Source organism: Solea solea, chromosome 12 (assembly GCF_958295425.1).
Source record: "Solea solea chromosome 12, fSolSol10.1, whole genome shotgun sequence".
Lineage (NCBI taxonomy): Eukaryota > Metazoa > Chordata > Actinopteri > Pleuronectiformes > Soleidae > Solea > Solea solea.
The window spans coordinates 20,125,903-20,140,154 of record NC_081145.1 but is presented as its reverse complement, the minus strand read 5'-3'; the positions used below and the strand labels follow the sequence as shown (position 1 = coordinate 20,140,154).

The following is a 14,252-nucleotide window of genomic DNA, read 5'->3' as shown; positions in this document are numbered from 1 at the left end:
CACTGATTGAGATTTACAAAAAAATAACTTTTTGAGATGTAAATATATCATGTTGTACCATTTCAATAAATGTATTTTCTAATCATCTTTGTGGTTTTCTTACCTTAAAGCATTGATACACATCACACAGATCTTTGATCACAGGGCTGCTGGCAACAGCCTCACACCTCATCTATTATTGATCAGAGACACAAGAATAACCACAGAGGGATCAATCAATCAATCAGAGAGTCAGAGACGATTGAGTGCACCTCCCTCTCAGGATCACACCCACACTGTTCACTTCTGCTAATCACTCACTTCACAAGAGGTCACTGTCATTTTACAGATGGACACTTAACCTGAATCACTGTATTCTGACTTAAAAGAAAAGAGGAATTTCTAAAATGTTTATCATATGGAAGTAGAAAAGAACAGAGGTGATGAAACAACTTTGATGCCACCTTCATGGAAACAGTACCATCTGAAGAATAATTAGTCAACAGCTCCCTCTAGTGTTTAGAGTTTTAACACACATGTACAGGACCGACGTGCTGTCCTACTTGATTTCACAAGATCCTGAAAACTTCAACAAAATGTCCTTTCAGAAAATATCCCCAACTTTGTGGTCCGGAAGATTATTTTAAATAACAACACTGACAATGTCACACACAAGCCTTTAAATGGGAATTTCATCAATATTTCAATTCAATATAATTTGAATAGCTGAAGTATTATGTGACATGAAAGAATCAGAAATGATGAATTCTTGTACAGAATGTGGCAAATGCATACGTTTAGATTAGATATTTTCTATTCCATAAGAACAGAGATTATGGAACAGAAATTAAAAATAATAAGTGATTTTGAAGTTTTGTTCATTTGTTTTATGATCCTGGTCGTGGAGATCAGTTGACCTTTGACCTCTGACTAAATCCCTGCACCAGAACATTCTTCAGTGAGTCTTCTCAGAACCCTGTATGTGCTTGTGTGTTGTTAAGGTGCTGATGAGGTGAGTTCCAAGACCTTGGGAGGATCTGGTAACAGTGTGGCTTCAGTGTCAGAGCGGCGAGTAAATCACACAGTTAGTGTTTTACACGCATGCACACTGTCCAGACTTTTGCAAAACTTCAGCTCAACAAACTCCCCTCTGGAAAGGGCAACCAGAACAAGTACGGCGGGAACAACTCGAGTGTCTTAATGAAGTTTTATTTCACACACTAGTAAGTAGGTTGTAAAGTAGGTTGTTGATGTTCTGAACAAGTAAAAACCAGAAAACCTTTAACTTCTCAGATGATGGAACATGTTAATAAAAACAGTGCTGATCACGTCCACCTCAGGCCTGAATAATGTGAACTTAATCTGCTTCAAAATATGTCCAGTCACATTCAGCTCTGATTTCATATGTACAAAACTGAACTGACAACGCTGTGTCCAAACACGACTGTTTCTCTGATTATGCAAACTTTCATTCAATAGTGTTTATACTTGGTAGTTGCCTGAGGTGAGTACTGAGAATGAACCGTTTCCCTGATGATTGATCACAGCTCTGCACACGCCCACTGCGCTGCTCCCTCCCCACGGCCCACGCAATGGGACATAACTGCGACACCTGAGTTGCGTGAATGATATGACGGGATGTCAGCAGGCTTCTCTTTACACCCAGCCCCAAGGGGTCAGAGGTCAGGTGGTGTCCGAAACAACATGGCAGTTACATAACCTGCTCGCCTTCAGCAAATTCTGGACGGTTCCACACTGAAGTTATGTAACTCTGATCTAATGATCTCTAAGTTTAGCTGCCATTTGTGCGTCATTCATGAAAACATGAATGAAACGTGAGAAACAGCTGCACTATCATAAAGTATACATTGATAAATATTCAAAATTTAGTTTTTCAAATATTATTTGATAAAGTGCACATTTCTAGAGATTCCATCAAACACCCTTGAAGACAAAACGGAGGCATCCTGCATCTTTCTTCTTCTCTTCTTATCAGTAGTTCTTGCTTTCCTCTCCCCTGTGTCTCTACACAGCAAACAGCTGCTGAGCAATCAAAGTCTAGTCCATCATCCTCAGCCTTGTGTTAACACACAACCACAGTCACTGATGTGTGTGTGTGTGTGTACGTGTGCATGTGTGTGTGAGGGTTTCATCTCCTCGATATGGAGGGCTTAACTGGCCCAGGGAACAACAATGGAAGTATTGAGGAGGACGTTGAACCACGTGGCCTGGCGTGCACAGAGGGTTATGTTCCAGGGGTTCGGGGGGGACTAGGGTAATGGTGATGTGGTGATGTTTTCTTTTTTGGTGGGGTGAGTGGGTTGTTATGCGTAGAGAGCCTGAGCCCTGCAGCTGTTGCCTGGCACGCTCCGGCCTCCGGGAGAACCAACAGCTTACATCAGTGCCAAGTGCCCTGCTGCGGGCTGATGGCAGGGCCCTCTGTCATCATGGGGCATCTGGAGAGATGGGGGATAAAGCGATGGGAGGAGGGTGAACAACGAGTGCCACAAAACCACGACCACCTCCCTCCCTCCGTCCCTCAGCCCTGGGCTGCATGTCACCCAGCTGCTTCACCCGCTCATGCCCCATTAAGAGGAAACGTGTCACACTTTGAGTGTCAAGCCATTTATGTTGCCAACACGTGATCTGCTGTTGATTCAGTGCGTCAAAACCAGCAGCTGTCAATCTCTCATGGTGAGCAGGTGACTTGTCGGCCAGCTCGTTTACAGAAAACACTTTGTGCACACTGAAGACTTTTAACATTCCCTGTGTGCAGGAGAGATCCCCACTGCCCCGACTCAATCACACAGACACAAACAAGACAATGGTCTCCTCCTGAAAACTTATCCACACTGGGTGTGATGCCTCGCTTCATAATACAGTGCCGAACATGTTGGTTTTTCAAGGTGTCAGGTCAAAGGAAACTCTTCGGCCCACTAGAAAGCATCAGTGTCAGTGTTGACATTCTGAATTTGAAGTTATACTTGACTTCAGACTGTGGCCAGTTAACAGCACTCTAATCTATGAAGATGTATAAAGCTTTAGGCAATAGAAAATGTGGCAAAACCATCTGTGCATGGTGCACAGAGAAGAAAGGTTTAATTGATAAAGAAGTCACATTATGAAACTGCCTTGAACAGCTACATTGCTTACAATTACAGAGAGAGACAACTTAATCTCTGACGGACAATTAAGTGTCTGCAGTCCACCTACCACATAATCTCATTCATACAAAACAACTCCAACAATGAACACAAGCAAGGCAGATGGCAGAGAAATATAAAAGTCAATGGTTTAAGAACAACTTAATACAAGAACCAGAATAAAATCCATGATCACTACAAGAACAACAGAACAGAATTGCAGAAAGCCAGTTACATTCCCCTAATGTGCTTATCAGTGTTTTATAATTAAAAAAAAAGGTACTCTCCATTCAGCATCTTAATTGCAGCAGGAATTATTAATTTAGGGGCAAGTTACAAGGTTACATCGTCCTAACAACATCAGTAAAAAGTCACCAGAGAGGACATGATCATGATACGTCTTCCTTTCTGCAAAGGAACAGTCCAAAATTAAAATGATATAATAAATAATAATAAAAGTAAACATGAAGCGTCTTTGAGTGTCCAGAAAAGCGCTATATAAGAATGATGATGATGTGAAGAGTAAAATTCTGTCATGCCAACCTAACTCAATTTACCATGCTACACACACACACACACACACACTTTATTGGGGGTTTAGATAGAACTAACTCGTATTCAAGACGAGTTAGACGAGTTTTGCTTGGGCTCGCCATATCACATCACTACCCTCCACATTGGATTACTCAAAAGCTGAAATATTCATGCCAGCATCTGTTTAATTAAAAATCCAGGCCTGATCGACCTGTGCCAAACCACAAGTGCAGAGGTTTGAACTGCTGCTCCTCCTCCTCCTCCCTCTGCATCACTAGTTGTCCTCTGTTCTGCCCGAGGAGCAGCGTCCAGCTCACAGTTGGTTTATTATTTATCTGCAGGCGTCAGGCCAACAGTTGCTGCTCTCTGAAGCCCTGCACTGCCACCTGGAGCTGTCACTTCACCTCACTCTTACTGCTGCTGCTGTTCTTTCTGCTGCTGCTGCTGCTGCTGCAGTCAGCACCAGAAAACCATCTCACCCAGAAATCTTGGGAGATCTGAAGGTTTGACTGTAGTGTTGTGAGGTGTGATGCTTCCGCAGCTGAACATCCTGATGCGATTGTGTGTGTGTGTGTGTGTGTGTGTGTGTGTGTGTGTGTGTGTGTATATGTATACAGTATATGGCAGCTGAAAAGTACTGTATGCCTTAAAGATGGTTAGACATGCAACAAAGGCTATGAGTGGAAATCAAACTATCTAGCCGCCATGAATGTGTAAATATATTCACAACTCCATGACATCAACCCTTGCTCTCTGTTGTCGCCACCATCTTCACCTACACCTGTGGCGTACACTGCAATGATCCGCCTAAACTGTTGTGTTTTTGGTAACATAAACTGGTCAGTTGTGATCTCAAATGTGCAGTACTATGTAAAAGTCTTAGGCCAACATTAGATCTGTTGTTTTACTAATAACATATTGACCAAACAGAATAATTACTTCTCAATCACTTCATTGGAACACATATAGAAAATATGGGGGGAAAAAACCCGGCTTCTACAGGTTAAAGTGTCAATTATTTAGTGTGACTCACCCTTAACACTTGAACAATGGCAAGAACTGGAGTGGAATCCTAACTAATGTTACTAACATTCCAATCAACATGCCAACGATCACAGAAGCACAGTACTCTCAGTTGGTATCACACATCAAACTCCTAAACAGGATATCTACAAGGACAGACAGGAAGGATCTACTAGCTGAAAACCCCTTGCCCAGGCCTTAGCGGCACGCGGCTTATTTTCATTAGTGGTCGTAAAAACAGAGGTGACAGATGATTGTTTAAATGTATGGACCTGTTGAGACTCATCCAGACCAAGGAGAAAAGGTCACTTAAGACACTGCTGATGTGATGCGTTTCATTATCCATAACTGCAGCAGTTGTTCGTCTGTTAAACCTGAAACATCAACTCGAAGACGCCAACACCTCTTCCCTTAGTCTACCTGATCCCTATATCCACCTCTCCTCTCTGAGTTTTCAGAGGCCATAAAGGACCCAAGCAGACTCACAGTAAAGATCGGGGTCCTCCATCAAACCAGGGGCCGCATGCCCGCAGCCTGCCTGTGTGGTCACTCATAAACTCGTCCTCGTGGCGAACAAGTAAAGATGCCTCGTTAAAGAGCCCGTTACCCTCGGCTGGCGTGGTGCTCGGAGAAAACAACACCTCAAAAACACGCGTGCACAGATGGTTTTCCACTTCAGGAGGAGAACACACGACAAACAAATCCACAACAAACGCAGAGAGCTTTTGCTGCTAATCGACCGCGAGATGCAGCTTCATCCACCTGTTAGGTGGCGTGAGGTTGTGTTGTGTTTCAGTCAGGGCACATTTTGTCTTGAGGCAGCAGCAGAGTATGGTGTTTTCTTTTGAAGGACGCCAAAAAGACTACAGGATTCACATGTATTGTATGTGCTTTGTGTGTTTTTGTTGGTTGATCCTACACAAACCTACACTGACGAAATAAACATCTGTGGCTTTAAACAATGCAGAGGTTAAAGTCCCTCACTGACCACATAATATTGTCTCTCCCCCCTTAAAGCAGCTATGACACAGATTCCTCCAAACTGAATCAGAGGTCAGTTGGTCATGGACATGATTTGGTTTCACTGTTAAAATGTTTCTTGTCTTTGTCAGACCTCCTGAATGCTTAAACAGATACTCATTGCTTCGGCAACAGTATTTACTATACTGCAGCAGAAGAGCATCAGTCACAGTTCAGAACTTTACCCACATCAGTGTATAGCATTATTATTGTTATTTTACACGTGTAAAGATGCTGTTTTTCCACTATCGCCTACAGTACTTAGTTATTTTATAATAAAAACAACTATTGAAAAGTGAAAATACCTTATGAAACTCCCTTACGTATAAAAAACGAAACAAACAAACCACTTTTCATTTCAGCTAAAAAATAAAGATGAAATGATATCTAAATTTAGAATGAGACAGCAAGAGAAAAAAGAATAACAAAGAGAAAACCAGGCTTATATAGGTGTTATTTTTCTATCACTATTACACTGGGCAATCAGTCCTAGCATCATAGTGACAAGTGTGAGATAAAATGCTTTTATGTACTGTATAAGGTTTTTATATTTCAGAATTGAATGCAAAAAAACAGAAAAAGGCTTTGTATATGGTACTGTATTAAAATTTTTAGTAGACGTTGACAATTTACATGGGAATATGTTGTAACAGAGAACACAGAAAAACTAAAGAAAGCTAGAATCAACCTTGACCTTTTCCATCACAGGTCAGGGGTCATTTCCAACAGAAGATTCTCAGCTTTAGACCAAATGGAGCTCTAAACCTCTGGAATGGCCTCAGCCTCCCGCTCTGCCCCTTCAAACTATCAATAAAAGGATTCCAACTTGGCACGATGCTCAGATTCTGCAGATTGAATGGACGATTAACACACAAGAGGCTCTCAGAGCGGCAGAAATCCCCTCTCTGCTGCATGGTGTCCTGTTACCCAGCACGATTTTCAGGGGTTTTAGCCTCTTCCTGTGGAAATCAATATATTCTCTGTGGTAAAAGTGATTCACGGTGAAGGTCCAAAAGAAAAAAAAGGTGACCAAAGCTAATTCTGAGCTCAGTGGCCGCCTGCTTCTGCTGCTGCTGCTGAAAGGCCATACTTCAAAGTGCTCATCCAGAGACCTTCAGATTAACCCTCACACAGCTCAGGCAGCAGGCAGTAAAGTTACCTCACCAGCTCTCTGTACACATGTGATATAATCTGTGATTTGTCACAACGTAATTCAATCCAAAAGAGGAAGTGGGGTCACTGACGCACCAGGTGAAAAGAAAACCCTGAAGATAGAGATGATAAAGATAATGCTCTTTCTTGTAGTTCATTATTTTTAGTTCAGAATATTTACATATTTGCATTTGATAATCAAGTCTATATAAAAAACAGTAATGTTAGTCTTACTATGTTAACACTAAAATAGGGTGCATTCACACCAGCCCTTCTTAATCCAACCCTAGTTCATTTGCTTGGAAAGTCAAAGAAGCGAACCCTGGTCCGCCTTAAAACGTAGGTCTTGGTTTGCTTCAAGTGAACCAAATGCAGGAAGTGGACTACAAAGCACACGGCACAGGGCATTGTGGGTAAACAATACAAAAACATATGCACGTGTAGAACGATAGCCGGGAGAAAGATAGGATTTGATGCAGCTCCGTGTTTCCCCCTTTGTGGAGGAAACATGAGTGGCTGTCTAGTAGACTATTAGGTGTGAAAACAAGCAAGAATGTTGAAAATTCAGCATCAAACATCATACTTGTACTACCAACCATGTCTCCATTGAAGTAACTACAGCAAAAAGCAACACCCCCACTAACTTTGCTAACTTTGACCCTGCTGGCTCCTCAGTGGACACGTGATAACCTTCTGTCTGGTGAACACAAGGATAGCTGAAGCTTAGTATATATGACCATATGACCATCACCATCACCTCGTCCCTCCACAGGACCATGTTTAGCAGCAGAGAAAACAAATAGCATCTTGTTAAAAGTCAAAGACAAAACAAAATACCTTATTGTTTTTTTTTAAGCAGCCCTCTGTCACATCATTCTCTGTCACAACATCTCTTACAGCCATTAATTGTATCCCTGCAAATACCAGAAAATAACACAGGGCCTACGAGGAGAAATAAATGATTTTTAATTACATATTTTTGAGGATGTCCACTTAAAGAGACAACAGACAGGACAACTCTTGTGTCCTGGATGGTTTAGTTTCCCCATTGTCATTACAAGTTTCGGACAAAAAGATTTCCTTTTCAAATTTGAACTTGAACTGTGAAGGATTTTCATTTGACATTTTCTCCTTAAATGTGGGGCGATGTCTCCTAACAGCTCTTTTAAAAAAATGTGTTTGATAAAAAAGATGAAAGTAAAGTTCAGTCTTTTAATGGAGAGGCAGTAAAAATCCAGATCCTGGTCCTAGTCCAAGACCTGGAGGACCTCAGATTGCATGGGGTTAACAGGAACAGGGCCCAGTAGATGTGACGTGATGTGCACGCACACACACACACCCACGCACACACACAAACACACACACACAGAGCACCAACCTAATCCACCCCCAAAGCAGCAGCTTTAGTGTAATTCACGCCGCAGCTGTCTACTGCTGGAAGAATCGAGAAATTGTCCCGCACATGTTCAGCTGCAAGAACAAATGTCACGGAGCACAGCAAATGAAAAAACAAGATGGACTCCTGAGTTTTCCACCCCCCCTATTACACACAAAGTATACACTGATGGCATGATGTAGAGGCAGGCAGGTGAAGGCTGTCAGGGGGGGGGGGGGGTTAGGAGGGGGATCAGCGTGTGTATACATGTCATATTATTGGATATTATTTTAGGTAATACTTTTAGACAAATAAACTGAAATGAATATCTTCTCAGTCTGAACATGCGAAGCAGAGCAGGCACTTAAATCCTAACTCCCTCTGTGTTGTATTAACAAAACTTCAATCTTTAATCGTTTAAGCCACATAATTAGGAGGACTTAGGATGAGAGCACAACAAACTTCTGCTGAGGGAGCCACCAAAAGTCAAAAGTTTCATATGACGTATACTAAGTCAATTCCATAGACATGACATTTGCACTATTCAGGCCTTATATCCACAGGGAAATGGAATTCTCCCTATATTTTACTTTTTTGTTCTTAAAAGGTTTTATGTACAGCATTGTTTACTTCATACACACAAAACCCCTCCAAAACGAGTCTAAGCACTGTAGTACATATGCCAGGCCTGTCTGTAGGTGCCACAGAAATACACCAAAAGTGGAGAAGAAGATGTGGAGCATGTGATTAATAAAGCCTGCCGCACAGTGAGGATAATTTGCCAGATTTTGATTTGGGTGTCTTTTGATTTCAGGCTGATTTGCACTGATTATCTGCCCAAATTATCCTGCAAGTGTGAGGGGTGAACAGACACAATTTTAACATTCTAACAGTCTCACCAACTTCAAGTCATAAGTATTACACATGTTCGATATTTATGACTGAACAGAAAAGCACAAGGGTGTGTTGTATGAATGAATTGGTCTTGGCTAAATTAGTGGTAATAGATTAACCTGACACTAGGGAATAGTAAATAGTAAATGGTTTGTATTTAAATTTCTCCAGTAATTCACACCCATTGTATATATGACTTTAAATTATCCATCACACGCTTCGCAGCCATCATCGGGTGCATGTTAATCAAATGAGCTGGTGATTGGATAATCTCTCTCTCCTATTCCAAAGTCTAAAAATCTCTTGTGAGATTTAATGTATGATGGAGAAGTGGTAGTGCGATGCAAGTACAAGTTAGGGTTTATACCTTTGTTATTCCATGCTTTTGAAGGTCACTGCAGGTGATGAAAGCAGAATAAGTCTCAGTTGGTGCTTCAGTGCTTCAGCTCTGGTCACACCTCATTGTATTTTTGGCTCAGTAACGGGTCTGTGGATTTCCGTGCTAAAAGAGAAGGATTAGGCTGTAAAGATAAAAAAGGTTTTAAATCTTGGAAAAAAAGTTAGTGTTGGCTATGATTCAGATCTTAATAGAGAGGAGAAAAAACCCTTTGAGCGCTGAAATTGCCATGGTGTTGAATTCTTTCTCTGGATAGTGGAACAAAAAACTGTGAAAATACACATTAACCAATTTTTTTTTGTCAGGAGTTCTGGTTGACAACGGTAAAATTGATCATCAATCATGTTAAAAGCCAAAAACAGTGAATTACAGGGTCTTCTACAAGTCTACGTGTCAGTACATGTTGACCATGGTAATAACACAGCATTTAAACACATTCATTCAGTTACCGTTTATATAAAGCATATGAAAATATTTCAGCTGTGTAGCTATGCAACAATGACTTCCTGTGTTTTGGAGGTGCAGCTTTCCTTTGCATTTTATAAAAAATATAGCCTGCTTTATAGCTTTCACACACTTACAGACCATAATACAGTGTGTGCCGCACTAAGGTTTGTCACATACTCAAAAGAACCAATAAAACAGTATGAAAATACTCAAAAAAGTCAATTCATGTACAGAACTGTAATGTTTACAGTGTTAATACATAGGCATCGATATGGAGCATTTTACTGTTATTAGCAGCTTGAAGTGTAACTGACTTTACTTACTTTTTTTTTTTTTTATCCAGTGGTTCTCAAACTAGGGTCACGGGATAAACATATATGCTGAGGTGATGATTTATGAGTTATAAAGTATTGTAACAATGTAAACGTTAAAATATAAAGGTTGTTGAAAAGTACTTTAATAAATGTACTCAGTTAATGTTACTGTAATGTCAGCACCTCCAAGCAGGAGCATGATGAGATTCAGGAGCCTCTGATTTTGCTGGGATTTTAAAGTCACACACAGCAACATATTTTCTTCATATCTCAAAGTGATAAGCCTAGAGTGAAGCCTGCTATGTTATGTGTGTGTGTGTGTGTGTGTGTGTGTGTGTGTGTGTGTGTGTGTGTGTGTGCTAGTTTGTTTAGACTTGAATTGTGTTTAGGTTAAAGTTAGGGTTAGGCATTAACTGGTTATGATTGGGGATAACGCTTTGGTTAGGCTTTCCAAAAGAATGTAAAAGTTGGACAAACCTCTGTGTGTGTGTGTGCGTGCGTGTGTATGCGTATGTGCGTGCGTGTGTCATACAGTAAATTCCCAGCGTGTCGTTGGTGTTACTGAGCATTAGTGGACACATTCAACGACATGCCGATCGACTCAAGAAACACAGTGCGGTGTTCATGGCTCCCTCAAGGGGGAAACACTCAGCTGACAGACTCTGAGGCTTCACTCTCTGATGTGAGGCTTCACTCTCTATAAAATACTCCGCTTTGTTAATATTCACAGCTCCAGCATCTACATCAGACACAATTTCTCGCACAAAATGAGTAGTGAAGCGGGTGTGTGAAGATGTTTTTAAGACGTTGCATTATAAGAGATGTTTTTGAGTCTTGACCAATACTGAAGACTAAAGGTCAGTCAGTTTTGACCCTCTCTCTTAAAGCCATCTCTTGTGAAACTCTTAAGGGCAACATGAAGTGTCTCAAGAATCTGTTGCCTTTACTCATTTAGAAGTAAAACAACCAATTATTTTATTAATTAGTGTGAGAAAATAACTATTTTGATAATCAATTAATCATTTAAGTTTAATTGTTTATGTTTTTTTAAAAAAAAACATAAAATGCCAACGAAACAGTCTTCCATTAAAATCTCACTGATGCTGCTTGGCTATTGCCCATGACACATCAATGAGAATCTTTCAACATAGGTTTTTGGAGATTGTGATGGTTTCTGGAATAAATACATATATATATGTACGAATAGTTGGAAAATTGTACAAGAAGAATGATCTACTTTATATGTTTTCCGTCTGTCACTCAGCTGTTGCATGTGCTTGGAAAGCCTTGTAAATCTACAGACCTTTCAAACTGTCTTTTAAATTAAACAGTATACAAATAGTACTGTAACATGAACAATCAAGTGTTGTACAATCAACCACCTTTTTACCTTTTACCATTGAATTCTGTTTCCATGCAAGATCATCCTACACCAACACCCCAGTGTCCTGCCAAATGAACGGCATGTAAATGCCTCTCAGAAAAATGATTTGTGAGGCTGTAAGTTGGCTCTGATACAAGCTGCTTTCTCAATTTTCATTTCAGGCATTTTGCTGACACTCTCGACCCAAAATGACGCCCCAGCAGGGCAACAGGAGAATTATAAAAACACATGTCATGTTGTACTCTGAAGGGTGGAGAATTTTATCCCAGATATATCTTACGGTATCAGGAGCAGATACTGTTTTAACATCTCGAGTTCCAAAAGGAGTAGAGGCATAAACCTACTGCAGCCAAGCTGGTAAAGCAACATGATCTGCATTTGACTTCATACCTGCAGGACAGAGTAATAAAACCCATGGACAGCAGGTAGTAGGTGTTTCGTTTTGTTTTTCCACTGGCAGTTCCATGACGCAGCCTTGCCCCCACCCCCACTGCCCTCGCCAAGCTTTGCGTGCCCAACATGATCTTGTGGATTCGTTAAACTTTCATCCTGACGCATCTTTTCCTGACAAGACATACCCAGAGAAAGGTCACATACTCGGGCCCTGGCAGCGTGGCCCTGTGTGACGCTCTGGACTAAAATAGTGTCATAAAGTCATCCATCAAACAAGTGGGCCAGGGGTCATTAACGAGCCAGCAGCAAAGGGGAAACCACAGAGATAAAACCGAACCCAGCAGGAACATCCCAGAATAATCCTGAATTCACATGCAACAATTTTTAGACTTCTAGAAACTTCACAGATGATCCATTACAGTCACTATTACTAATGGCGCTTTACTATAATTAAGCTCACTGACGCTGTTTTCTTTACTTATGAGGGACGACCGCATAAGTAATGATGATTGGCTAACGTACGTTCAAACACAAACACACACAAACAACACACAAACAACACAGAAACACACGCAGCGATAGCGAGACCATCAAATTCTATCAAGTACAGACATTACTTTTCCCTCATTGAGATAAAAGGCCTGAATGTATATGTAAAATGTAAATTATGCCCAGAAAAGTGTTTGGCAACATTGGTAGTAAGCAACTACTTCTTCTACTAAGCTAGCAGCACAAACCCAAAAAAGGTAAAGCAATAGCTAACTCAATTACTTTTTGGGAGGAGTAACTTTAACTAATTACTTTTTAAAAGTAAAATGCATATAACACTCGTGCACAACACTGTTAACCATATTTGTCGTACAAATAATGGCTGACCTCTCAAAACCACAGTGGGCTTATTAGAGTCTGCCTCTCTCTTAATAGAGAGGCAGACAGACACAGATTAAAATGACAGCTTCTGAGATAAATTTGAAGATAAATTTGGAAGACAGAACTCGAAATGCTTGCTGTAATTAAGGCCATTATGAAGTGACTAACTTTGCTTGGGACAGGGGCCGGCAGCTACATCAAGTACAGATTTAGAAGTACAAGACACAGATAACATAAAACTCAGTATGTCCAGACTCTTCCTTTGAACTAATAAAAAATCAAAAAAACATGATGAGGCGGTGTCAGTAGCACGTCAGACAATGGGATTAACCTATAGTGTGACGGGCGGAAATCATATCAACTCACAGACAAATGGGATTACTCACATCACACAACTCCATCTGCTTTTACTCAGCTTCACTGCCCTGTCCTGTCCTTACACACACACACAGACACAGACACACACAGAAGGTGCAGCGATCCAACACCCTCCCTCCCTGTGTCTGTGCAGAGAGACTAAGAGCAGACAACATCGTCTGAAACCGATCCCTGGTGTGAACCTAAAACAAAATGAAAGCAAAACAAATCACAAGCCTCTTCCCATGCTCCCCTCCATTCATATTCATCCATAAGAAAATAACAAACCTATTAGTGCTGATCATCAACCATAAATATCAAACAATCACTGAGCCCAGATGGGTGGGATTATGTCGCCTTAAAGTCATTACCATCACATCCTCTCCTTAAGCTTCCAATTCCCCTCTCAGCTGCATTGTAATACCTCACCACAGATCACTTTCCCATATCAAACTCACTGTTTGCCAATGAGCTTATTAATGCTTTTGTTTCGGCGTGCCAAAACAAATGCCCTCCATTCGTAAAAGTCCTGAGCATGATTAATCAGATTTAGCTCCAGTTCAGTCAGAACACTGTGGAAACTGGCAGAACATGGCCTCTAGAGGGGCTCTTCCTAGGTGGCGGCGGGAAGTTTTTTTCTCTTTCTTTTCCTCAACGTCCACCTTCTTTGAAGTGAGGACAGTGCATGTTTCACGCTGGAACTGGTTGTCAGAAGTCGAGCCGGGCTCATAACAGGCCGTAACCTGAGAGTGCAGAGGGGCTTAGGCTTCCCTCGCCAGAGTTTTGATATCAATTAGATTTGTGGTCACCTGATATGCCAAGGGCCTGGTGCTGAACATCTGCATGGGATAATGAGAGGAGGAGGAGGAGGAGGAGAAGGAAGAGGAGGAGGAGAACCTCTGCTGTGGTACCCTGGCACTACTGGAACACATACATGAAACATCAGTCTGCGCTGATGAAACAGATATAC

General features: G+C 41.2%; 1 protein-coding gene across 5 annotated transcripts in view; it reads right to left on the bottom strand.

Annotated features, from left to right (window-relative positions):
- The window catches only part of LOC131469715 (voltage-dependent calcium channel subunit alpha-2/delta-4-like), an 82,818-nt gene that overhangs the window by 58,485 nt on the left and 10,081 nt on the right, over positions 1 to 14,252 (bottom strand). For 2 of the 5 annotated variants that reach the window (XM_058644984.1, XM_058644987.1), the window contains one exon: positions 9,488 to 9,622. The gene's annotated coding sequence lies outside the window, so the exon portion shown is untranslated. Of the gene's footprint in view, positions 1 to 103; positions 151 to 9,487; positions 10,130 to 14,252 lie in introns of those variants that run through there. The other 3 variants (XM_058644986.1, XM_058644988.1, XM_058644983.1) reach the window with 3 other exon arrangements.